Source organism: Oryzias latipes, chromosome 1 (assembly GCF_053564925.1).
Source record: "Oryzias latipes strain Hd-rR chromosome 1, Olatipes_Hd-rR_3.1".
In the NCBI taxonomy this organism is placed as follows: Eukaryota; Metazoa; Chordata; class Actinopteri; order Beloniformes; family Adrianichthyidae; genus Oryzias; species Oryzias latipes.
In genome coordinates this window covers 7,107,923-7,135,221 of record NC_136237.1, presented here as the reverse complement: position 1 = coordinate 7,135,221, position 27,299 = coordinate 7,107,923, and the positions used below count along the sequence as shown (strand labels likewise).

General features: G+C 37.6%; 1 protein-coding gene and 1 long non-coding RNA gene across 2 annotated transcripts in view; one reads left to right on the top strand and one right to left on the bottom strand.

Annotated features, from left to right (window-relative positions):
- The window catches only part of LOC101162429 (zeta-sarcoglycan), a 450,051-nt gene that overhangs the window by 313,898 nt on the left and 108,854 nt on the right, over window positions 1-27,299 (top strand). The window lies entirely within an intron of this gene.
- LOC144996674 (uncharacterized) lies at window positions 14,686-15,448 on the bottom strand. Its single transcript, XR_013659541.1, has 2 exons — window positions 15,141-15,448; window positions 14,686-15,041 (listed from the first exon to the last, which is right to left on the bottom strand). It is a non-coding gene; the product is annotated as an uncharacterized LOC144996674 (long non-coding RNA).

Genomic DNA, 27,299 nt, shown 5'->3' with positions numbered 1-27,299 from the left:
TCTGATTATCATGTAGCACTGTGTGTACCTTTAGACTCCACATTCACTATGTTGGACATTTTGCAACCTTCTTGGGAAGGGCGGTCGACCCATGATCGTAAGATTGCAGGTTCGATTCCTGCCTTGCACGCCCATGAGTCGAAGTGTCCTTGGGCAAGACACTGAACCCCACCTTGCCTCTGGGGGTAGGCGGGCGCCTGTGTTTGGCAGCGGAGCCGCCACCAGTGTGTGAATGTGTGAGTGAATGTGCGTGTGACTGGGTGAATGGGTCTGTGACTGTAAAGCGCTTTGTCCTTGTAGGAAGAAAGGCGCTATATAAGTATACGCCATTTACCATTCTTGTGTTTTCCAGTCCCTCACTGTTGGCCAGTTTTTCACTACTTGCAATACATGGCACTCACTTCATTTAGTCATTACTGTGCATTGGTCCATCCTTTACTAAAGACCCTGACTCAGAGGACCATGGTTCAATTGCTTGTCCTGTAACAGAGTTCTGGTTTACTTACCAAGTGAAGCAAACTATCTTAGGAAACAAATCTTGGTATGAATCAAACCTACCAGAGTCAATGCACCTTGAATGTTTGGTTGTAATGTGAGGGTGATTTCAACTTTTCCTTGCTATCCTTAATTATCATCAGACTTAATACTTCTGCTGGAGGGTCACCAAAAGTGTCGGCCGTTGTTTTGAACTCTTCTCTTTACAAACAAACCTTTTTCAGAAACTGCGAGTACACCTACACTAGTCTGTGGAGTAAGAACACTTGTCGATTTCCTTCATTCCATCTTCATGATTTGCTCAATTTAATTTAAATTTCCTTTTTAACATCCAACTTTAGCTTGTAAGTTGTCTGTCAGTAAGATGGTTTTTTCAATTGGGTTTTAGACTTTCTATCGAGTAAAACAAATGTAAATAAATAGATCCTCAATTTTTGTGTAGATGAAGAAAAAAAAAAAGCATGAAATGTAATCTCCCCGAAGTCATGGAACATTATTTAGATATTTTGCAAATTATTTATTAAACTAGTGACATTTTAGAGTAACTAATTAAAGTGTCCCTGGGTGTGAGTGTGGGAGTGGCTGTGACAAACCGGTGACTGTTGGGGTTCACCTGTCCAGGGTGGGGTACACCCTGGACAGGTGAACCCCACGTTTGCCCAACAGTGGCTCCTGCATCCCTGTGATCATGAAAGGGATATAGCAGGTTAAGAAAATGGATAGATGTATGTCTCACATGAAACACACGCAATCTGGAAAACTTCACTGTTCAGTAGCAGGTATTTCTCTCTGAGGCACACTGGTTGAAGTTTTGGCTAAAGATGTCCTGGATTGACTTTCGTTCAGTGAATAGGATCAAGCCTTCTCCCTTTAGAGAACTGAGCCTTGTTTTTTGACGGTTCTTACTAAAATATTCACAACTTTTGAACTCCAGCAGCTAAGAAATGAAGACAAAATAAAAAACAAGGTACTTCACATAATAACTAGATGCTTGAAAGAATTGGACAATTTCTTTTTTGTTTTGCTTGTTTAAACTGCAGATTGTTGGAGTGAATAATTATAGCAGAATTGTTGCTTATAAAAACCTCACTAAATCTGTTCTTAGAAGTTTAAGGATTTGAGCCTTTTTTGGTACGTATTTCATTTACATCTCTCATTATTTAGTAATTTATTAAAAAATATATAATCATATAGAATTTTCCAAGGTAATTGTTAATTGCAATGCATTTTAGCTTTTTTAGATCAATCCAAAAGTGTTACATTGATCTTAAAAAGTAGATAATTATACAAAGTCATTTTTATACAAACTGTGTCATATGATTGAAGTCAATGTGATATTAGATGTTTGGCACGAGGGCACATTGGCAGCTGAGTTTTGGATTCAATCTCTCAACCAACCACATGGCAGATAGCCACTTAACCGAGTGATCCACCGCCACCCATGTCATCAGCCTGAATGGCAGCGTGAGAGAAAGAATATTCACAGAGCGCTTTCATTTCTAATGGCAGCATCGGCAGGTGGAAAAAAGTTTGGACGGTTTAGATTCAGGATATCATCTATGTACATATGCGAGAAAAGTTATAAGAATTATGTACAAGTAATATGTCTTTCAGTAGTTGGTCTGTATTACATGACACCCTGTCAAATGTTGACAAAGAAGGGTCGTTCTTAATTTATCAATGAAGTGCTTTGAAATTTTATTTTCTTTAAAAGTTGCTAAAAATAAATGGAATTTAATTTTCCCAGAGGAACTATAGATATGTTCACATGCTAATGTTTGTAAATCTTAATTCTAATGTCACCAATACAGTTGATGTTTATTACCCTCCTGTTCAGCCACATAAGACTCTTTTTGCTATGCTACTTTATATCACTGCACTTCATGACATCCATCTCCTGCTGCTCAAAATTATTTAAAAAAAACACCACCAGCAAGAATTTGAAAGTTTTAACACAACTAAATCCAACAAATGTGAGGTGTGTTACATTTAACCAGAAGGCTGCCTTGAGCAAGTAATGTGCTCTACATGAGAACCATAAGCTGGAAAGTTTGTTTGATGAGCAAACTCGTGTAGCAGGTACACCAGATCAAATTAGAAGTCAGAGCAGAGTTTGACGGTTAAAATGCACTCACCAGCCACTTTATTAGGTACACCTTTCCGGTCTCCTGTTTTGGCTTTAGAACTCTCTTCATGCTTTGTGGCAAAGATTCAACGAGGTACTGGAAACATTTCTCAGAGAGTTTGACATGATAGCATCACGCTGTTGCTGCAGATTTGTCGGTTGCACATCCATGATGCCAATCTCCCATTCCACCACATCCCAAAGGTGATCTATTGGGTTGAGTGTTGGTGACTGTGGAGCCCATCAGAGTCCAGTGAACTCATTGTCATGTTGAAGAATCCAGTCTGAGATGATTCCAGCTTTATGACATGGCGCCTTATCCTGCTGGAAGTAGCCATCAGACGACGGTGCACTGAGGTTCATACAGGGATGGACATGGTCAGCAACAATGCTCAGGTAGGCTGTGGTGTTGTTTAATTGGTACTAAGGGTCTGAAAGTGTGCAAAGAAAACATCCCCCACAACATGACACCACCAGACTGAACCGTTGATACAAGGCAGCTTTCATGTTGTTGAAACCAAATTCTGACCCTACCATCTAAATGTAGCAGATGAAATGGAGACTCATTAGACCACACAATGTTTTTCCAATGTTTTACTGTCCAGTTTTGGTGAGCCAGTGCAAATTGTAGACTCCGTTTTCTGTTCATAGCTGACAGGAGTGGGACGCGGTGTGGTCTTCTGCTGCTGTAGCCCATCTGCATCAAGGTTGGACGTGTTGTGTGTTCAGAGATGATCTTCTGCATAACTCAGGTGTAACCAGTGGTTCTTTAAGTTCTTTCTATCAGCTGGAACCAGTCTGGCCATTCTCCTATGATCTCTGGCATCAACAAGGCATTTCTGCCCACAGAACTGCCGCTCACTGGATATTTTCTCTTTTTCAGACAATTCTCTGTAAACCCTGGACATAGTTGTGGGTGAAGTTTCTGAAAGACTCACCAACAACTGGCACCGACAACCATGCCACGTTCAAAGTCACTTCAATTACCTTCTTTTCCCATTTTAATGCCCGGTTTGAACTGCAGCAGATCGTTTCAACCATGTCTACACGCTTAAATGCATTGAGTTGCTTCACGTGATTGGCTGATTAGAAATTTGCGTTAACAATCAGTTGTACAGGTGGGCCTAATAAAGTGGCAGTTGAGTCTAAAACTACATTAGATGTTGTACAAAGATAGTGTTGCAGAGGTGTTGCAGGTAACCTGGGTAGTTTAGTTTACAGAATTACTTGTTTTGGTGCTACAGCCTACAAGCTCTTACAGTTTGCAACAGAACACTAAAATGAAAGTTTTTTCTGATGAGGCTTTCATAAAGGTTATTGCATTAAGACACTGTTGACAGTTGTCAGTTATGCTGCACAGGTAGGGTGACTGGGAGTTTGCCAATTTTTGACATTTCGACATTTCAATATTTGTCTGGTCCATGGGGCCCAGCATCTGAATTTTGTTTCTGTTGGGTCTGTTGGAAATGCATATGGGTGAGTGTGTGTAGGTGTGTGTGTGTGTTTGAGACAGAGAGGGTTGTGGTCATGACCTATGTAAAAATAGGAACCATTAACATTTAACAGCATTTTTTAGAATGTCAGGAGAATGAAAGTCACTCCGGCCCTTGAAAGGAGACAGGAAACAGGACAAAAAAATGAATATGAATAGGAACATTAATCCCTTGTTCTTAAAGATCATCTCCTTCCTGATTCATACTGTCTCTGAGGTCTTGTCATCTATAAGCCACAACAAATCCCCTCATCACAAAACTTGACTGGTTTAATATGACGAAGCATGACATGGCCTTTTTTCACCAAAGCTTTTGATAAGACCATCATTAAATAGGGATATAGGTAGACTAAAACTTTGTAAGAAATACTGTCTAAGCCATATAAAAGGACAGCTTTCTTTGCTTTCTTGCTTTGGACGTGACAGGTAAAATAAAGGTTAGCAAGCTTGTCTAGAGGAGTTGACGTGACTGCAGCAAATGTATTTATACCCAGGATTAAGGCTAATCAGATTGCAGAGTGGCACACTATAATCAAAGTTATAAACTCCTGGCTCTTGAAGTAATTTTGTTTATATGAACAAAACAAAGTCTGTTTAAATGTCAGAGTATTTGGACTTCATCAGGTCTTGGATAGTTTACTAATGGTGCTGTTTTTTTTCTTTTTAATATTACAGAACTTTTCAAGAATTGCTTAAAATTAAAGTTAAACTTACTTTTTTTGCAATTATATGTTGAAACTAAACAAAACTAGATTTATTTTTTCCTTGTCTAGCTCAAATAGATCAGCTTTCAGACAAATTTTTGAATAGAAATGTTTTGCTGTCTTTCACTTGAATAAAAAAAACAAATAATACATAAATGATTTCTCATAAGAGGCGCATTTTCTAAAATCCTCTTTGTATTATTACTTTCAATTGCCTTTTCTCTTTCATTTGAGATTACAATGAAATATTGATTTCTGTACAATCACAGAGCGCGAGAGACTTTAAAACAAGCCTTTCAGTTTTTGTACTGTTGGAACAGTCCAACATTGTCATTTCTAGTTTTGTCCACTAAACAAATTGTGTCCTAAATCTTTCTTGTCAGATGCGGCTCGTAGCAGAAGACACTTAACAACATTCCTTTTAAAACATGCCCTTCCCCCCAGGCTATGATCAACAATTTAGATGGAAAATTGTATTCAATCTAAAAAGTCTTTCTAAACTTAGTTCGGTCCCTTTTAGTATTATAATTCATTCATTTTAGATTTACACTCCAATTAATACAGAAAGGGATATGTATGGTTCAGTGCCTTGCTCAAGGGCACTTAGATGTGCTAACTGCTGAGGCCCAGAATCAAACCCCTTGGCACACGACTGGCCCATTTCCTGAGCTGCTGCCGCTCCAGTTTCTTCTGGCAAACCTCGACACAAGCCATACTTGTTTGGTGTTTTCCAGTGGTTCTCTCATGAAAATGAGCATTTCGGATGCTAACTGGGGCATGCAGAATCTGAGATGTGCTGTGGTTCTTCCTTCCTCTGGAAACTCTTAAAACACCTTCAGGGGGGAGAAATCAGCTGCTCTATGGCATTTTGCTCTGAGAGAATGAAAGATAATCTATCATTTATCTGCATGTATTGCATTGCATCCTTTGTGTTTTACTATATAATATGAGGAAAACGTCAGTAACTAGAACCTGAATTTAAAACATAAGCAGTATTGCCTTGTGGTCCAAAAATCACAAGTGAAAAAAATTCCTGTTTGGCGAAAGAGGCATGACTTAAACCTAAGGCTTCCAAAAATTAGAGGGAATTTCCCTCTTGAGTTGTGACCAATCAAAAGAGAAACTTCTCTGTTCCTCATACGGTAGCTTTAATGAGCACACGCAAAGACAAAATAGAGTAAGACAGGGAGCTTGAATAGATCAGCTTTCAAATTATTTACTTTTTTGTCAGAGATGGTCTAATAATGAGGTAAAGCAACAAAGTCCACTCAGTGATAAGAAAGAAAAAAAATCACTTCTTTCCCTCTCTCTGCACCCAACACTGTGTCCATCTTTGCTCTTTAACTTTGCCCAGAAATGTTATCGCTAACATTGTGAGAACAAATCCTTTAACACTCGCAAGTCCCAATGCACATAAGAGCCTATTTTTCATTGCTCTGTTATTTTAATACCCCACCCCTTTCCATCAATTATTTTTACTTTCCACTTAAAACTGAAAAATGAAAGTGAAAACATCTGTTTTGAATTATGCCCCTTTTTACTTTTTCCTCTATCCATAGAATATTTACTGACCTTAGTAGACCAACTTATTAAAAAAAAACCTGGTACCCGCCTCCCCGATAGCTGCTCCTGGCTCCAAGCAGCACATCCCTCCACATCCACACAAGACAAGACAGCAGTAGCCGTCCAGTTAGGTTGTGTGTGTCAGTTAACATTAGATTTAGTGGACAGCGCAGACTCAGAAAGTCAGCCGACCACATGAATGACTCTAACAGTTGCTGTGTTGGGGCTTTTTTCCTGAAAACAACATAAAAGAAAGCTCACTGCTTCATTATGGAGCACATAAAGACTAGTGTATCGAGGTTTGCAATTTTTATTTGTGGTTTGGCGTTTAAACGTGGTTTTCATGTTGAATTTTTAAACTTTGTAAAAGTTTTGTTCGTTTTTGCACAAAATACAGTACAGACCAAAGGTTTGGACACCTTCTCATTCAAATGAACTGGAAGGTGTGTCCAAACTTTTGGTGTGTACTGTACATCCCTGTTCTGGGTTCAGTCTTTCATGTTGTACCTAACCCACCTGAGCTGGATCTTTCCTTATTCCTAGTTTATTGAACAGAGCGCATTTTCCCCTTTGATATTTTTGCCTCCACCTCATTCGATCATCACGCATGAGGGTCCTGTGCACCATTACAATACTGTCATGTTTTTCAAATGTGTTCCATTTGGGGTTTGTGTTCCTTATAATTGATCAAATGAAAAGTTGCCTCAGAATTTTGATTTTAAGTCCAAAGCTGATGTCTAACAATGCTTGCCTCACTTGTAAGTCGCTGACTAATAAAAAATAAACAATCTAGAAAGGGTTGGTTTTTTTTACAACCAGATAGATACAAGTACAGAAATGTATCAAATTATTTGTTCAGAGTAATTACACTGTCAAAATTTTCTTTGACATAAGAATTGGGTTGGGATTTGTAACCATAGCGACAGTTGAGTAAAGAAACACAATGTGGTGGAATTCTCCTCTTTCCCAGTTTCTTTGGTAACTCAAGGTAGAATTACTTTATTGACCACAAAAAAAGCAGCAGCTGTAACGATTGCAGCCAAGACGTGTTGATGTGACCTGTGCAGAGATGAAATCCTTCCAATAGTTTGACTTTACACAAAAATGCAACAAAACGTGCCAATACAGATTCTGCAGTCCAGTGATGATCCACGCACAACTTCAGGGTCAATTCCAATTTTCACTTTTATTTACCGTCACTGTTTACTGAAATCAGGAATTAATGTTTTCTGAACATAATCAATCATCAATCAATCACTAGGCACTGGATTTTGTAATTTAAAAGAATCTATCGGATCAGAACTGGATTGCAAAAACTTTGTAAAACTATGAAATGAATTAACACAGTAGGGGTAGGATTATCTTTGCTGGCGTCTTCCCACTCCTTTTCAAACAATAAATCAAGCTCTACTTGACTTCAGTTGAGTTCATGATCACTATATTTAATTAATCAAATTTGATTGAAGTGTTTTTGTTTGTTTTATTTTCTGTTTTTTATATGCATATTATCATTTATGTAATGAATTTGATAAATCTGTGTACATTCTTTATTGCTTTGACTACAATGCTTGAAATCAATCAATCAATGTTTTTACACAGAGTCTGTGTACAATCTTCCCTTTGAACAAGGAAGAATGCGCTCATACGGGTTTTCTGTGGAAATTGCTCCTGGAGTTCCTGAACAGGTTTGATCTAACAGCCTTTTATGTGGCATGAAGTTGTTTTGTATGCACAGGCTGCTACCAGGAGGGCAGTCATGATCCACTGTGTGAAATTAATTAAGGTTGGACATTTGAATTAATTAACAGGACAGGAGTTGTGGCATTATGCTGCTCTGGCCTTGTGACATTAAAAAGTCACTCCTTCAGTCTCACGCATGTGAACTTTGTGGCACACTTGCTTGCACTGGGGAGGCTTTCTCAGAGATTATTTTTAATTACCAGTGAGCAGATCATTGCCACAATGTGGATCATCTTTAATTACATATTGCACCACTCTTCGTCTTCTTCTCTCTCCGGCTCACAAAGTGTGTATCTGTGTGCTTCAAAGCTGTCTGTGAAAGAAAAAGAGAATGATAAAAATAAAGTAGTAAGTAGATCAGTTGCATTCATTTACATTAAGGCTGCAGCAAAATCTAAGGCTGCAGCTCAGCTAAGGTGGGCAAGCTGTGAGTGCCGCAGCCTGATATGCAGAAGCTTACAAATCCCCAAAAGGAAGTACTCAGCCAAACAGATGTGTTTAAGTGCATCCCTGCAGGCTTCAAAGGTGGCATTAAAACTTTTGTAGATTTCTGCTCCACAAAGGATGAAGTCTTGAGTCAGAAGGGATTCACAGCAGCAGCAGAACAACTCATCTGTGACCTGTTTTCCAGCAAACACAGAATTTAAGTGTTTATCAGCTTCTACAACACGCCTGCAGAATACTCCTGTGACGCACCTGTGACACAGAATTTTATGTTTTAAATAAGGCAGTCTGCACAAAGGAGGCAGCTTTGTGTGCAGGTTTTAGTCTATGGTGGGGTATGGACCAGCATCCCATCACCTTTTCTAAAATTACAGTTTCATTCCTTCAGTTTTACTGTTTTTATTTCTAAGTAATTGAAAGAAATGAAGCTATGATTCTTTTTCTTGTAGACGTTAATAGACAACCGAAAAACTGGCACCTCTGCATTTGAAAATTGTACATTTAGCTTAAAACTTGTACATAATCAATTACAAATAGCAACATAAAGAGCTTTGCTATTTATTTGTATGACCACTGATAAGGCTGCAGTGGATGCATCTTAGAGGGAGTGCAGGTGTCACTTGAGGCGCCCCATAGGACATCATTAAGGTATGGAACGTATCACTATTGAGCATGTGAGAAATGTATCAGGAAGTATTTGTAAGACTAATGTAAGTTACATGCACCTATGGCGTACGGTTGTCCACACAATTTACACTCTAATTGTCTACTTTTTTGAATTTCTAAGAGACTGCGCACTTATCACTTGAAGTGCACTAACAGGCCCCTTTTGCAGTGCAAAGGATTTGAAGGGGGTGAAAAAATAAAAGCATTTGCTACGACGCAGCATGTCCGCAGAAAAAATGGGCAAGAAAATGTTTGGTCTTTAGGCTCACAAAATGGTCTATGATCTTGATATTTCATGCGGGTCACCTGTGTGCCTCGTACAGATTGCCCATTGTTCACCCACAGACAACCTGCAAGGGGAATTTTAACCAAGGCATTAATCAAAAATTGGTTCAATTTTTTTAAATGGAAAATTCACAACAAAAGTCATATCATATTTTTTTGTATTTTTTCCATTATGGCACTTATAGTATTTTTGTCGTTCTAAGGTGGCATCTGTGATCCGCATGGGGATAACTGTCTGGTTACAAATCCAAGAGGGCAGCTTTGTGCTGGACTGTGCCAAAATACACTTTGCTAAATGAACACATGTATTTCAATCCAACTATAAATAAAAAACAGTTGTTTTTTTTTTTCTAAATGTTTTCTTTTCATGGAAACTGACATTCACATCTGCGTTTCTTGTAATGATGCCAAAGGCTTAAACAGATTCTTAAGTGACAGAAGTGATTTTTATTTTTCTCTTGATGAAAGACTTGCAAGATGTCAACTTAAACAGAAGGAATTGAGCTGACAGTACATCTTTGTCGGCCATTTGTCTATTTAAAGATAAAAGGTTATTCAAAGACTGTTTACCTTTGGGTAAACCTGTAATCTCACGAGTCCAGGGAGGTGTACATCTTTAGAAGATGCTGCACTTCTACATAACCAGGATCTGTCTAGACCAGGGGTGCTCAAATCCAGGCCTTGAGGGCCGGCCTCTTGCTGTTTTTTTCAGAAATACTGCCTTATCTGCTGATGATTACCTGGACCAGGTGTATTTAGCCATTAAGGAGCTTCAATGGCAGGTTGGTTGGAAAACATCTAGGTTACCGGCCCTGAATTTGGGCACACCACCAAGGATTGGCAACTCCTGACCTAGAGGGCGGCATTGCTGCATTTTTCCCAGCATATCCAGCTCCGTCCGGCATGTTCTATTCTGCTAGACACACCTGAGCCAAGTAATCAGTCATAAGTAAGGCTTGGATATTTGGAAATCATGCAGACACACTGGCCCTTAAGGCCTGGAGTTGAGGTGCAATGTTAGGGCGGTCGACCTCTGATCGGAAGTTGCAGGTTCAATTCCTGCCTTGCCCGACCACGTGTTGAAGTGTCCTTGGGCAAGACACTGAGCCCCACCTTGCCTCTGGTGGGAGGTTGGCGCCAGTGTTCGGCAGCTGAGCCACCATCAGTCTGTGAATGTGTGTGAACGGGAAAATGGGTCTGTGGCTGTAAAGCGCTTTGGGCTTTCAAGGAAGGTAGAAGAGCACTATAGAAGTAAACCCCATTTACCTTTTTGACTTTGATGTAATCTGGTTCCGGGTTACAGCACAGGACGAGTGTGGCCCTCTGCGGCTTTACAACTATCTTCAAACGACTTAAAAAGTTGATTTTCTCCAAAAAAAAGAGAGCTGACCATGGCCCCTAAGAAAAGCCAGGAATACGAAGACCTTAAAAAAGGCTCTTGATGATATTCAAGCTACGTTGTGTCCATTTATGTTCCATTTATGGAACAAGTGACTACGAAGCTAATGCCGCTCACAGTGCTATTGGAAGAATTCATAAGGCTCCGCGTTAAAAACGAGCAACGAGATAACCAGGTCGACACTCTGGAGAAAAGACTGGACGATGTGGAACAAGTAAGGATGAATAATGTCATTCTCACTGGAGTACTGATCAAACCTCGGGCAAAGCTGGGTGCAGCTGGAGCTAGCATTGCTAATGCTAATAGCGCTAGCTAGGAGTTCTGAAACGGATTACGGTGCAGAGACTCTGGAACAGCAAATGGAATCATTTCTCACATCTAAAGGGATTTCCCTGGATCTCAATACCATCGAGACCTGCCACCCGCTCCCCAGGAGAAAGGAGACGGATAAATCAGCGATCCTCATCAGGTTTGTGAATCACAAACACAAGCTAGCTCTGATGAACCAAAGGAGGAATCTCAAAGGATCTACTGTTTATCTGAACGACCATCTGACCAGAAGGAATGCTGAAATCTCAAAACATACTGCTACTTAGGAAGCAGAAGCAGATTGAGAACACTTGGGTTAAAGGCTGCAGGATTTACGTCAAACCACTCTGTCCACCGGACCGGTCCAAGGTTCAGGTTATGAAGACCATGAAAGACTTTGAGAAGTGATTAATCACGTTCGTCTGAAACAACATGCAGTAATAAATCAAAGAGCCAAATAATTTCAAGAAATATTACGCCTAGATACAACACTTTCTCCATTAGTCTGAAGTGACTTGATTATCAACAAAGATCTGACATGCAGACAACTTGACCTCAACTCTTAGGCGCTGCTGATATCAGCTGAAGAAGGATATGGACCTCTATTTAATGTCTGCAGACATAACATCGAAGAGAACTATAAACTTTGTTTTAAACCGAGAAGAACGGCTGTTAATCAGCAAAAGGAGAAGAAATACCAGCCTTGGTCTTTCGACAAATATGGACCCTTTTTTACTTTTTATTTTACTTCATAGCATTACTTTATCATAAAAAAGAAAAAAAAATGTATAAATAAATAAAAATACAAAAAATAATAAAACAAATGATTAATCAATTATTGAAAATTGTCAAATTGATTGACTAAAAAAAAATTGATAAGCTGATTCATGAATTTTCCCTAATTTTGTACATATTATTAACTTTTGATACTTGACCAAATTTTTCTATGAAAATTCCTGAAACAGTGTTTTGTCTATTTTACTGATACAGTATTATTTTTTAATCATATCAATGACTTTTATAAGTAACATAATCTGCATATATTTTGGATATTTCATTGCCATGTTGGTTTCTAAAAGTTATTTTTTACAAAATAATTTAAGTAATTAATCTTTGTCATGTGCTTTCTAGGAACCGGATATTGATAAATCATGTAATAAAATGGTTACAGTAGAACAGGGGTGGGATTATATAAGTTCGCTTCCTTCCACTCCCTTTCAAGCAATATTCATTAATATGTCTAATTATACTAAGTTTGATTAGTTATTGTATGAATGTATAACTGACGATTGGATTGGTTTTTTTTGTGTATTATTTCTATTTGATTGCTTGAACTAAACCATTTCAAACCAAAAAAATAAAATAAAGGTAATGCAAACCTGTCTTAAAAGAAACCTAGTTTTATTATTCTGACATTTACCAAACAAAAATAATTTTGTTAATTGTAATTTACCTAAAACAGGAAGGGTTTACTTTTATTTCATGATGGTGAGAAAAATAGGCATATTTGTGTTTTTTATGAGGTGTATGTAACACAGGATGCTACTTTATTAGAGTTTTAGTGATATAGGAGTATCTTGAATTGTCCCATTAACTTAAACATATCAAAATAAATGTTGCAAAAACTACTTAACTGCAAACATTATTTTGTAGCAGACTAATAGAATTGGTATATACACACACTTACATATACATACACATATGTGTGTGTATATTTTCTATATATAATATTTTTCTCTTTTTTAATAGTTTCATTATTGTGTTAAACAAATGTGGGTAAGTTTTGTATAGTTTTTTGTCCATCCACCCACTGCATCCCTTTCAGGGTCATTGGGCTACAGGAAACTCTCCTGTCTACTGTAGGGCGAAGACTTGGTCCACCCTGGACAGATCTGTCGCAGGGCTAGTTTGAGATTTTCTAAAAAATATTTCTGTTGTGTTTTTCTTTTTTCTGCATTTTAGCAATTTTTGAAACAGCTCCCCTAATTGTAAGGAACATGATGATAATTCATTTTCATATTGATTGCATTCATTTGAAATGTTGAGTTCTGTATTTTGAGAAATACCCAAGTTAAAATTTCACAGGTAAACTTGAACTAGAATCAGGATTCTACAAATTTCTTCAAAAGCTTTTTTGCAGTTCTTCCACCTTAGAATTATTTTTGCTTACTTTTATTTTTTTGATTGTGAATAGTTTGCAAGTGTCAGAAAGCAGAGAGCTGTAGTATTTCTTCCCTAAAATCTTAAATGTGGAAGATTTTCCATATGTTTTCATTACTGCCATGCTGTGCTGCTTCAGTCATATCTAAAAAGTTCAGTGCATTGGATAATTGAAGATGCTTTGTACTCTGAAACCATGCAGTTTGGCACAACTGAAAAATAAAATAAGACAACAACAATTGCACCACAGCAAGACTAAGCTTGTTTCTACATCAGACACTCAAAATGACTTTTAGAAAGTTTTAAATCCAACAAACAATAGGTTATGATTGAATAAAAACTTTGGAAAGAAAAGGTCAGCAATCATTTTTGGGTCATTTGGTTATTTTTTCTTTTGAAGGCACAAATGTAATGGCATGAACATAATGATTGCAATTGTCTCTCACTGTCTGTTCACTGAGTGGAAGAGGCTTGGGCCCTGAAAATGTCTTGTTGCCATGGTTTTTTGGGGGACTTCTGATGGAGAGAAAGAGACTTTTTGCTCTGAAAAGCAGTGAATCGTGTCTTTTTTTACTCTAAGAAAAGATGGGAAGATGAAAGGTGGGACGATTGACAAAAAGTTTTGACAAAAAGCAGAGCAACCTATGTCACTCAGGAACTATGTACATTTGCACGGATGAAAATTGGTCATACGTGATGTAAAAATTGAGGAGAGTTGTGTGAAATTTTCACAGATGTATCACAAATGAATTATGTTGAAACCACGGAAGAAGTATGAATAAACTACACAAAAAATACGTAAATCAATGTAGAACATGAAAAGTGAGTGATCATTGCTCTGTTTATATGCAATTCATTAATAATTCGTGCATCAATTACGTCATTTTAATGTACGACGGAGTATTAGGGCCACCAAAAAAAAAAAAAAATTTGAGCCACCAAAAAAAAAGAAGTAAAATTACGAGATTTTATCTCGCAAATTTAGGAGATAAAAACTCGTAATTTTACGACTTTTTATCTCATAAATTTACGACTTAAAATCTCATAAATTTACGAGAAAAAAGTCGTAGATTAAGGAAAAAACACCGAAGTTGTCCGTTTATTGGAACCTAGCTTGAAGATGAAGTATGTGGAGCCTTTTGTGAAGCTTCATTTCCGGATTATTATAGCATAGGTGTAAAACAAAGAGATTCTGAACCTTTTGGCGACTCAAAATCAGATTAGTTTCCGTGTAGCAGTCTTTCCGGGGTTCAGTGTCAGTAAAGCGGAGTTTAATATGTAAAATAAGGAGCTCAGAGACACGTTTGGGTGTAGACAATCGCTGCAGCCTTTATTCTCCTTTTCATTCACATATCCTGAAGTTCATTTGTCTCATTACGTCATGAACCTGTCATCCCAACACCAATGCGGAAGTAAACAGTCTTACAAACGCCCCCTCCTGCAGATGAAATGTCCCGTTTCAGCATAAAACAATAAAGAGGAATGAAAATAGTGTTTTATATTGGCTTTGGAACGTTGAAAATGCCAAAAAAAGTGCTCCTCCTTTTGTGTGACGGAAGCGTCACACAAACGTAGAGTCTTGTCTTTGGTGGAGGAAGAAAGGATTCAAGCGAACAGCTGCAGGGACACCGACGACGGCTTCATCGGGCTGCAGAGATCCTGCAAACCAACCATCAATAAATAAAACTTTAATGAATCGGAAATCAAACAAATGACCTTCCAGACATTTGGAACGTTATCAATAAACATTCAGCTCACCTGTTCAACAAAGTTTAGTCGGTCTTCTCTGCGGCTGCACGGCGTTCACCTGCTGCTCTGCATGCTCACTTCCACTGTAATCTCCTAAAATTACGAGTTTTTTTCTCCTAAATTTACGAGTTTTTTTCTCCTAAATTTACGAGTTTTTATCTCCTAAATTTACGAGATAAAATCTCGTAATTTCACTTTTTTTTTTTTTTGGTGGCTCTAATTTTTTTTTTTTTTTTTGTGGCCCTAATACTCCGTCGTATTAATGTGATATGTGTGTCGTATATGCAGAATAAAAGTTATACATCGCTGGTTTAAGTGTGAAAAGTCTGTTAAAAATACACAGCACAGTCATGGAAAACTACATATTTGTCTTTTTGCCTTGTAAAAATGACGCACAATTGCATAAGATTTCATGTAATAATTGCATAAGAAACTGCGTAACTCTCAACAGACCAAAATTCTGAACAGCTCAAAACCGAATTCACGTAAAGACCTGTCAGCTGATTGACGAACCCAAGACACAAGTATGAAGTACGTACTGTATATCACGTATGTATCTAGAAAGACTACAATTTAAAACGTGCAAAATGCGCAAAATGTGCCAAGTGGCTGTGTTACATGGGCCTTATTTAATACTGCATTGATGTATATTAAGAATTGCAGTGGCTTTTAAATGGATCACACAATCCCGTGACTAAGTTTTTTTTCTTCGTCTTGCCTCCTCGATAAGAGGACTGATGTTCTTGTCCTGACACTTTATGGGTCGATGGACGCATCCCTGGAAGCTGTTTCTGCTTCAGATTGTTCCATTAAAAAAAGGCTTTTTGTCTTAGCTGTGGCCCACTGCCTCAAGGCAGCTTTTGACTTACATTAAGGTGTGGTTGTTGATTTCTCTACAGTATTGAAGAAACATCATTATAACTTGAATCATACTTGTTATTTTTTAAGCTAAAATGAATCTGATTTAGCAAGCAAACTTTTGTCAAACTACAGTATAACAGGATTACAGTAAGTGACTTAAACACTTTGCAGGTTCTGTATTCAGCATATTTATGTTTTCTCTGCTGACAAGAATTGCACTTAGAAGTGCATTGGCATACATAAAAGTTTTCAATTTAACAATGTATTCCGTTTAACCTACAACTCTCTATTGTAACTAAACAACATAATTTCATTGGTAGAACTTTTCCAGACTAGTAGAAGTGTCACTTTCATTATATTATTGCATTTAATGCTATGTTGTGTTTGGTGGCAGCTGAGGAAAAACATTTGATTTATTGACATATTTTAACTGGCAAAGTAACTGTAACAAGTTACTTTGCTGAGTTACTATTTACTTTTGGGATGAAGTAACTGAGTTAACCAGTAACTATAACTAATTACCTTTTTAAAGCAAGATTCACAACACCTGTCAATTGCTGCATGCCCGCAGAAAAAATTGGCGAGAAACTGTTTGCTCTAAGTGCTCAACCACCAGTCTACGAAGACAGCCCGTATCCACCCGTACGGGCAGTTGAGACTAAGGCAAACTTTCATGTACAGAGGGTGATCAGTTTAATTTGAAACAGCTGAGATTATTAGAATTCAAGGCTGGTGATTATCACAGACATCAGCAGGAACAGACCCTGAACTGTTCTAAAAAAGTCTAAAGACTAAAACAAGTATGAAGCTATTGAAAAACCTTAAAGTCACGGTCCTTAGATTTAGAAAATAATGATTTTTTTCTCCATATTATTAAATGTTTTACATAAGGTGTTTTTAACACATAAAATCTGTTTTTTTTTTTTTGTTCCCCAGCACTTTCCAGGAAGTTAAACGTCAGTCCATTTCTACAGTTATCTTAAAACCACATCATCTGTCCTGTCATTGTTTCTTTGATGATAAACAATAGAACAATAGTCTCACCGGATTATCAATAGTTCAATGACTTAACCACTGGAAATATTGAGACTGAGCTGAACAAAGTGTAAAAATTAAAGAGACAGTGTTGAATATTTTAATGGCAATTCAGCAAACACTGACGTAAATGTATATATTGAGAGAGTCCCAAGTAACGGCATGTAATTCAAAGTACTTTGGGGTATAGCTCTTTTTCAAGTAATTTGATGATCCATTTATCTTATTTTATTTTTTTGTCGTAGGTTTTTTGGTTTGTATAGGGCAGCTTTAAAAGCAGTATTTTACATGAATTGAGAAAAAAAAGTCCCCCTAAGATTGCTAATCTAGATTGGCTCTGGGACTCAAAGCCTTTGGGCTATCAGTAGCAAGTAATGTAAGTGTTATTTATTTCTATGATGGCTATCTGACCTGTCTTGCTTGAAAGAAATGCGTTACCCTGACTTTGTAGAGGTGAAAAGTTTAATCAAAAAGTCTGTAAAGCCATTTAAGGAAAAAAAAAGGTTTTAGGTGCAAAGAGACACACAAAAATGCACATTCCCATAGGTTCCCTGTACATACAGCACGTGTGTGTCCTGATGACAAAAGGGGCATCCACAAATTTAAAAAACACTTTCATCAAACTCTGATAAAATAAAAATGGGTAAAAATGAATGACATGTTATAAATAAAACCAAAAGGAAATCATTTATGAGTAAAATTCTAAAGTACCTGTTGGAGTTAATCCCATGGGATCAAAAACTGCCCTTCCTCTGTCTCTGGAGCACTTCGGGGACAACATGTTATGGCAGCAGGGGTTCCTCCTTTTATTGAAGACTTGGTGGTGAGTCCAGTATTATAGCCCCATGACTTTTACATAAATTTCTTTGGGTATTAAAGGACTTAAACAGCATCTATCTGACATTTCAGCACTCACCTATTTTTGGACAGTTGGTGGACTGAGGATGCTTTGATTAAGGCACTAATCTCTTATTAAGACCACATTTTTTCAGTAGACCAGCAAACAAAAGGGATTGCTGTATCTGCTTCTTGCTGCATTATTTCTAAACAATTATTTTTTTAGCTACTTTAACTTATTTCATCTTTACGAGGCGGGGCCTCCACTTTTAACAAATATTTGTCATATTTGAAATATTTGAAGCTCTGCACCCTAAAAAAAACAAAACAATAAAAAACAAATCAAAGCAAACCCACTTTATACTCCTTTTGTCTGTCTTCATAAAAAAAAGATTCTTAATAAATGAAAGTAGTTGTTTCTTTTCTCTGAAAATTACTTTGAATTCCTGAAAAGAAAGAAAATATGCCTTCATTTATTGTTACTAAGTACAAAACACTGCGGACAATCCTTTCTAAACAGAGAAATATTAAGTCCATCCCTTGAATCTTTGCGGTCATGACACTAAAAGCAAAACAATAATTGATCATGACTCACTACAGCAGAGAGGCATTACAGACTTCTTGTAAATGTTTTAGAAGAATATATATTTGGATGACTTAGAAGACTTTTGGTAAAACAGAACTTGATTAAACTGTCTGACCTAAGTTTTTAAACTTTCTTACTTTCACATTTTTTTGATGCAATGGTGCATAGAAATGTAGGTTCGAGGAACTAAAAAAATGTTTTAAATAAAATACGGGAAAAAAAAAGAACTTCATCCCTCCACCATATCTGTCTATTGTTGCTTTTTCATTTATGAAAAATGAAATCAATGGGAACATTTGAGTCTCTCTTAATTCAGATTTAGCCTATTTGTTGGATTGTGGAATTTCCAGTTTCATTTTTGCTTTTCTTTGCTCCAATCTGCTCTAACATTCAATCTATCAAGTTTCCACTAATTAGTTACAACCACGGAATGTCCAGCATGCACAAAAACCAAAGAACGTGAAATAAAGAGGTTTCTCAAGTTTGTTAGATGACCCCTTTTCAAAAAAAATATAATAAAATTCATATGAATCTTTTGTTTTGTTTTTGTCTTTGCCCACTGTAACTCCACAATTGCAGCAGATCATTGAACTCCTTTCTGAATCCATGGTGTATCTGAAGTGATTTTGCTGTGTCAAGGCCTGTTCACACCGGGACGAATTTCGCCGGCGATTTTCGCCGACGTTTAACGCCTCGTGACTAAACAAAGGGCACCAACGAGAGTGTGCACACCGACGCGAAAAAACGCCACGCGTTAAAGCGTCAAAAAAAAAAAAACGCCTCGGGTTCGTTTTTTTTTTTCGACGCGTCGCGTCGAAATCTACTCGACCAATGAGAATGGCGCTTTTGCTCACGTGTCTGGAGCTTCTGAAGTTACAGTAAAACACAACTTGGGGGCGCTCAAACACAAAACTGCCTTTCTGAGCACACATACCAGCGAAGAAGATAGACGCCAAGTAGCGTCTACACTGCCGCGAAGCAATAATGACGGACATTCTAAAACATCCCCGAACCAAGCACCAGTTGGAGCTACTGGTGCTTGAAATATTCATGTTTTCTTTGTTTGATTCTGACAAGCGGGTAAATACTTGCTCTCTTCTTCTGAGTGAAAAGCGACTTTAAGAAGCGTAAAGTTGCGCAGCGCCACCTTGTGTACAGGAGTATTTCTGTTTACATTAAGCGCCATCTAATGTCAGGGAATGAAATTGCATGTTCACTCCACTCATCGTCAGCGAAAATCGCCTGGGTGTGAACACAAAAAACGTGGCGAAAAACGCTGGCGAATAACGCCTGGCGAATATTCGTCCCGGTGTGTACGGGCCTTTACTATTTAATCAAAGCTTTGCAAATTTAAATACGGTTTACTAATCTTTGAGCTGCCCTCTGTCTGCTGATGAAGTGACAATTAAAGGAGAAACCCACATCTCTCTGGCCTTGCTTAAAAAGAGACCTTAAAGTGGTTTGTTGCTTTTAAAACAATGGGCAGAGGCATGCTGGCCACCATTTTGTCTATGGGGACCTGTCACTGATGGACGGAGAAAACTAAATGTACTTTTTTTAAATTAGGCCTAGAATAACTAATAGGAGAAGTTGTAGAATTTATTTTTCATCTCCAAAGGGTGCCTTTCACCCCTACGATTGATGCCATGGTAGGGCGGTCAACCTCTAATTGTAAGATTGCAGGTTTGATTCCTGCCTTGCAAGACACTGATCCCCACCTTTATTGCCTCTGGTGGAAGGTTGAATTCAGCGTTTGGCAGCGGAGCCACCATTAGCATGTGAAAGTGTGTGTCAATGGGTGAGTGGGACTGGGACTGTGACCTTTATGGAAGGTGGAAAAGCGCTATACAAGTATACGCCATTTACAAAACCCATTGGGATAATTGTCAGAAGGTATTGATTGGTGTGATAGGCACCCCATACATAAAAGTTACTGCACACAAACAGCTGGTTATGTCTACGTGCAAAACGTATAATCCAAAATTCTTGCAATGTAAAAAGAGAAAAGAAAAGTAACTCTGTCTTTTAAGCACATTATTGTCCTGACATTGCCTCAAGCACCTGAAGGTTTCCCACAGGTGAGTCCGTGACATTTTATCATAAAAGAAATAAATATCCTTCAAGGAACATGACTTGTATACGCAGAAAATACTTTACATTATCATCGTTATCATGACTGATAAGAAAGTTTTTAGCTCGTGACTCGTGAGGATACAATAAAATCGGTCATCAAAATTGGCCCATTATCATAAATCTGACTGAGGGGAGCACAAATGCGGGATCTGCTTTGCCAAATTTGAATGAAGGGATAAGATGCAAGTGTATGGTAGTCGTCGCTGTGGACAAAAAGCAGCTGCTTTTGCACAACCCCCTGCTGCGCCCCACTAACCTCCAAAAACCTCTGACCCAATTCTAAGGAAACTAAAGGAATGAATGGATGCTGGATGATATCGTCCAGTCTTTCTCAATCAGTTGACCTTAATCTAATGTCTGCAGACATAACAACGAAGAAAACTATAAACTCTGTTCAAAACCAGAAGAACTGCTGTTAATCAGCAGAAGAAGAAATACCAACCTTGGTCATTCGACAGATTATGGACCCTTTTTATTTTCCCTTACAGCATTACTTTATTATAAAAAATAAATAAAAAAATACAAAAAATAATAAAACAAACAATTAATCAATTATTGAAAATGGTTAAATTGATTGACTTTTAATGATACTACTTCACTTGCTCAAAAAAAAATGATAAGTTGATTTATGATTTTTCCTAATGTAACATAATTTTGCACATATTTTTAACTTTTGATACTAGATCAAATTTTGCTACGAACATTTCTGAAACAGTGTTTTATCTATTTTACTGATATAGTACTATTTTTTAATCATATCAATGACTTTTATAAGTAACATAATTTGCATATATTTTGGATACTTCATTGCCATGTTAATTTCTAAAAGCTATTTTTTACAAAATAATTAAAGTAATTTTCTTTGTCATGTGCTTTATTGATACAAGATTCTTAATTCTGTCTGATAAAAGCTAGGAACCGGATATTGATAAATCATGTAATAAAATGGTTATAGTATCACGGGGTGGGATTATATAAATTAGCTTCCTTCCACTCCCTTTCAAGCAATATTCATTAATATGTCTAATTATCCTAAGTTTGATTAGTTATTGTATGAATGTATAACTGACGATTGTATTGTTTTTGTGTATTATTTCTATTTGATTGCTTGAAATAAACCATTTTGAAAAAATCCAAGTCAGTGAATTTGGTAATAATCTGCATTTTGCTTTGCTACAAAACAACTCTGTAATTATGAATTCAAACAAGTCCGGACGTTTTGGCTTTTGCTGAACTGCAGACAGCAACACTTTTCCCTCCTGTTATCAATTCATTGATGATTGAAAGGCTTTTCATTGACCTGCAGTGTTTTTCATTGTCAGGATGAATTCATGCAAATCTTTACTCTTCTTTCAGGTTATTTTTATGGCCCGCAGCAGTCATGAACTGCAAGGATCATTTTCGCCATTCTACTTTCTTACTGCGTGTTTGAGCAAAAAGCCCCAGCCACACTCTGAGAAACTCATCAAAATTTTGAGATGAAGTGAAAGTGAAGTTTGGACATGGTAAACACCACAACCCCCTCCAACCCCCCCCCTCAAAAAAAAAAAAATAACATCACAGTGGGCGAAGCTGTCAGAAAAATTAATGGGGCCAAAATCTCTTATGTGGCTAAAAAAAAGAAGTTTAAAACCAAAGCTAAAGTGTTTTTGTTTTTTTATTATGGGATGGCCACAGAACCCACAGCTTGGTTGGTTATTTTGTGGAAAAGTGTGAAATCTGGCGTTTTTCCTATTGTCTCATAACATGGGACAAGGAAACTTTAGTTTTCGAGCAATTATCACAAAATTTCCCACTCACACCACAACCAAAGTTTCATTGACCCCTGACCTTGGTAAGAGCCCGCTATCTTGATTAAAAAAAAACAACAAAAAAAACATTTACACATTAACCCCTTTCTACAAAGTTAACTCTCAAACACCAGAGCGGTCACCAGTAACACCTAAATAAGTCTCTTTGTCCAATCTTAGTACAGAACCTAACTAAACAGCTACACACTTTCTTTGCTTGATGGTTATTCTCATATATATATTATTTTTTCATGTGGGTCTGACATGATAAAGATCCCTTCAGGAGTAAAGCTACTCGCAGTGTGTAGATAAAGAAGGGTTCTGCTGCCATAACCCTAGTGCTATCCTAGGCACTTTAACATTGGGGGAGGTCATCTAGACCCACTAGACCAGGGGTCTCAAACTCAATTTACCTGGGGGCCACTGAAAGCAGGGTGTAGCTGAGGGAGGGCCGCAACTTTAACGCACACACACGCACGCAACTTGTGAGTGTCTGAGAGCCAATAAATTTTTATGGAACGTGTACTACACTATTACTATACTCTATTATTAACTGTTTTCTTTACAAAATGTACTTATAAAACTCTCATTCAAATAAAATACATAGACAAAAAAATCAATAAGTAAATAAATTAGTAAAACATTTCTGTTTATTTAGTCTTCTTTATCTGCTGTTTTCTAATTTGAACGTCCTTATTAACACAGTTCAGTTAACACTGTTGAATTTTAACTATTAAACACAAATCTGTGTTTAATAGTTATAACCTTCAATGATCTGTAACCTCCATCAATGGTTCTTCAGAACACGGCTCCTCTTGTTTACTTCTCAATGATGGACACTTGGCAGCACTTCCTCTCAAACAGCTGAGACCCTCGGTGTGGATGAAGATGATTGTCTGTAAATCTGGACTGAACTTGGACTTATTGAAATTTAAGGTGGAGACGTCAGAGAGGATGTGCTCCCTATTAAGAGTCTGTGTTGAATTTCTTTTTTTAAGTTTACTTTTTAAAGCACAAATCAGTAAAGGAGAAACAAAATTCAGTAACCATTTTTGGATTTTCTTTCTTATGACTTTTGCACATTTAAACCCAGATCACAAGTTATTGTAGAGCAGCCGGTCACCCACTCCTATGTTTTTTTAAAAAAAGATGGAAATTCATCTTGGCGACACCAAATAAGTGCAGCCAAGATGCACAATAAGCGTGTTTGAGATCACCCACGTGGATGAAACGCTGTGCACATCACCTGGTGTGAGACGTATATTTTTGCTTTTGCTCAAACATCAACTGTCAATCATCACAAAAATATCACGAGAAAGGGGCGGGAGCAAGGCGCAAACCTGAGCAAACGCAGCTGGAAATGTAATACTGCACTGACTGCAAGGCCCCAATTGTCTGCAAAACAATGCATTATGGGACATGTGTCCTGATGGGTTTTTGTAGTTGAGTGATCAATTAAAATAATTCAGATCATACTAAGGGGGAGAGGCAGAATAAAAATTAATTGAAAGTTAAGGGAAACTCCAACTTTCTGTTCTCCTTCAGTCTTGCTGCAGCTTCGCCGTCATCTACCCCCCCCCCCCCCCCCCCCCCCCCGCCTGGTCTCCCTAACAATCCAGGCGCGGCGCTGGTTCATCTCAAACACGTATATCGTTGCATATTTTCAGTGTGTCTATGTCTAAAGTTAGCTCTCACGCATGTAGGTGTGGGACATTTATTCTCCACAGCATCCCATCTCGCGGGAGCGGAGAGAAGCGTTTGGTTGGGGTTGATACACCGCCGCGCGCCTAACCGTAAGCATAACTGTAACCCTCCTCTGGGTCTGTGCGGCCCAGAGAAAGGTTCAGCAATGACTGCATGTATTTAGAAAATTACGAGCGAATAAATACGCTCTGAAAAGGAAAGTAAGGAACTCCTTAATGTGGTCCGGGGAGGGGGCTGTCAGGTTTCCTGCCTTAAATGTTCCCCTGCTTTCAAGCCCGATCAATGTCACGCCCCCAAGAGTCATATACCCCACTGTGATTGGTAGGTTGGTCAGCTCCGCGCACGGAAAAAAAAATAAAAATGAAGAAGTGTCATTCATACATTAAACTTTCACATGAAGGCGGGGGCCGCAAAATATCATCTTGGGGGCCGCCATTAGCCCGCGGGCCGCGAATTTGAGACCCCTGCACTAGACAGTGAGCTAAACCTTTTTTCTTCAATGATTCTTTATCTTCACTAGTATCCATGGATTACATGAAATCTTTCCACCTTTATCCACCTTTGTCATGCATACGTCAATGTAAGGATCAGGTCATCTGGACCCCATAGGATAGCACAAGGGTAAGGTGCCCTGTTTGTGAAAGGGTTTCTTAAAATATAGTTGGCTCTTTGGTTAAGCATCAATTGTTGTGAAAAAGTAGATGATTGGAGTTTTTTGGTGACATAACTCATAAGAGAAAGAAATAAGTAAACTTACACAACATTTTGGAATTTTTATTTTAAAAGTGTGGCTTTTGTTCCCATTTTATAGCCAATTGCACCAATGGGTTGATGTCCCCAACAAACATTCCAATGTCTGAACCTAAACAAAGGTCAGTGTATTTGTAGTGAATTTTCTAAGGATTATCAATCCAATTTATTCCAGTTTTGCGGGCCAGATTTAGTAGTTTAACAGCCACATATGGCCCCCGGGCCAAAGTGTTCCCACCCTTGCACTAGATCTTTTTCTTATGATTACCTTTTGTCCATAGCTTTTTTCCCACAGGTTCCTTCAACTTGGAGGTTTTTTGTTCGGGCCCCGACCTCCCCAGGCCTTTTTATTTCTGTGGTGGTTGTCATCATTTTTGCACTGTGGTACAAAAAAGGCATTATACACCATCTACCAAAACAATCTATTGTCCTGTAGTGATTTTAATTAGCTGTGATTCTAAGCATTCCGATGTAAATTAAAGTTTGGTCATTTTGCTTTTTTTTTCTTACTTTAAGTCAAAATTTAACAAACACACTAAAGGATTTTAGTTTGGAAGACAAAATTTTTGTGTTTTTGCGTTCTCCATCTGTGAAAAACAAAACAAAGTAACTCTGGAATGTTGAGTGCATCTGCCAGGAAAGCCATTAATGAAAGATGGCTCTATCCAAACCTTCCTACAACAGAAAATTGCTATTATCTATTATCTATTATTATTCCTGAAATGTCTGCCATGTGAAGAATCAGGTCCAAATTGCATGAAACTCCTGGGCATTTTTATTCCAACACAAAATGAAAGAAAAAGCTGATAGTAATGTACAGACGGAAAACGTTAATGCCTGATCCAGATGACATTTAAAAGTATGAACTATAGTTGATTCTACTGTGATCTGCACTACACTGCCTACTTATACATGTAGGTCTGAGTCACAGTGATCATAACTACATCATGTCATCACAATGGATACAGATACTTTATAAAAATATCGACATTGATCTATATGAATTCAAGATTCAAGATCAACTTTATTAATCCCCGAAGGGAAATTTGGTACTGATTCCTATCGTACCAAATTTCCTTTTTTTTTTAAAGATTTTGCCATCAAATCCAATTTTGTTTCTAATACTTTTCTGGAAAAATAAAATAATAAAAAAGTGAGTAAATAAATGCTTCATCGGGCAGCGCCTGCTGTGCATTCTTTACGACGCATGTTTTAATGATGTGGCAGTTACATTGATAAGCTTGTTAAATTTCACATCATCAGCAATTTTCTTCATCATAAACTGCAGCAGCTGTTTTACTTTCAACTGAAGATCCTCTTTTTAACTCATGATAGAGTTTTCTTACAAAAAGAAATGTGGTGTCCTTTTCTGCAACTGATAATAATAATAATAACAAACTTTATTTGTATAACACCTTTCAAGATAAAAATCACAAGTGCTTCACAGTAAAACACAGAAAATAAAAATAATTATGAAAAAGCATTTTTTAAGAGAGATGCAGAAACATTTTGCCAGAATAGGTTGGATATAACAAAACTTTACTGTTTATTAACAAAACATTTGATTGGGATTGGTCACAGTATAATCTTTATATAGGTTGGTTGAGTAAAAAATGAGATAATATACAAATAATTTCACAGATTTCAGAACTTTACCTTTAAATTCAGAAACCATTTCCCCACTTTGCCATTTTTATTCATTTGAATGTCACCAGCTGCTACAGGCTTTAAGATAAATCATAACCATGTAAGTTGACAATTTATCTCCTTAAGACTACACTGGCCATTTTTAAGATGTGCTGTGAACAGGCACGTGCACTCATAGGACCCTGGGGGTGCTTGAGCATGTGCCCATTTTTGCATCGTATAAAAGGACCCTAGTAACGTCTTAATTTTTTTTTCCTTTTTGTATTAACATTATTACATTCCTTTTAGACATACAAGATAAGAAATGTGGCTAAAAACGTCTCAGGTATTCTATAGAATCCATTTTATGGTAATAGGGGGGTTCTGAGCTGTCTGTCTTTGCGGCTCCGATCGGACTCAGAGCCGGCAGAAAGAGTTAGGGACAGCCGAGGACAGCGAGAGAAGCTGCCGCCCTACTGAGAACTGAAAAGACAACATGACAGTGAAGCAACTTAAATCGGAGAAAAACACTGTATTAGGCAAGGAGCTTTGCTCCTGCTAGTGACGCACCAGTTCAACTAAGAGCAGATCTTGCAGACACAGAGAAGTTGGGTACTAAGTTCAAAATAAAACAGGAAGTTTTAAAACAATTGAACTGTATTTATGGCTAGTTCAAAGCTTCCTCACTACAGGTCTGACACTAACTAAATTATCTATTTAACGTAATAGTTTCTAGTTAGAAATGCCTTCTTTAAAAGTCTGACTTTAGAGGATAAGATGCAAAAGAGAATTTAGCTGGGAATCCCAATCTACACTGTCAGAAAAAAGGGTACGGTTGGGGTACGT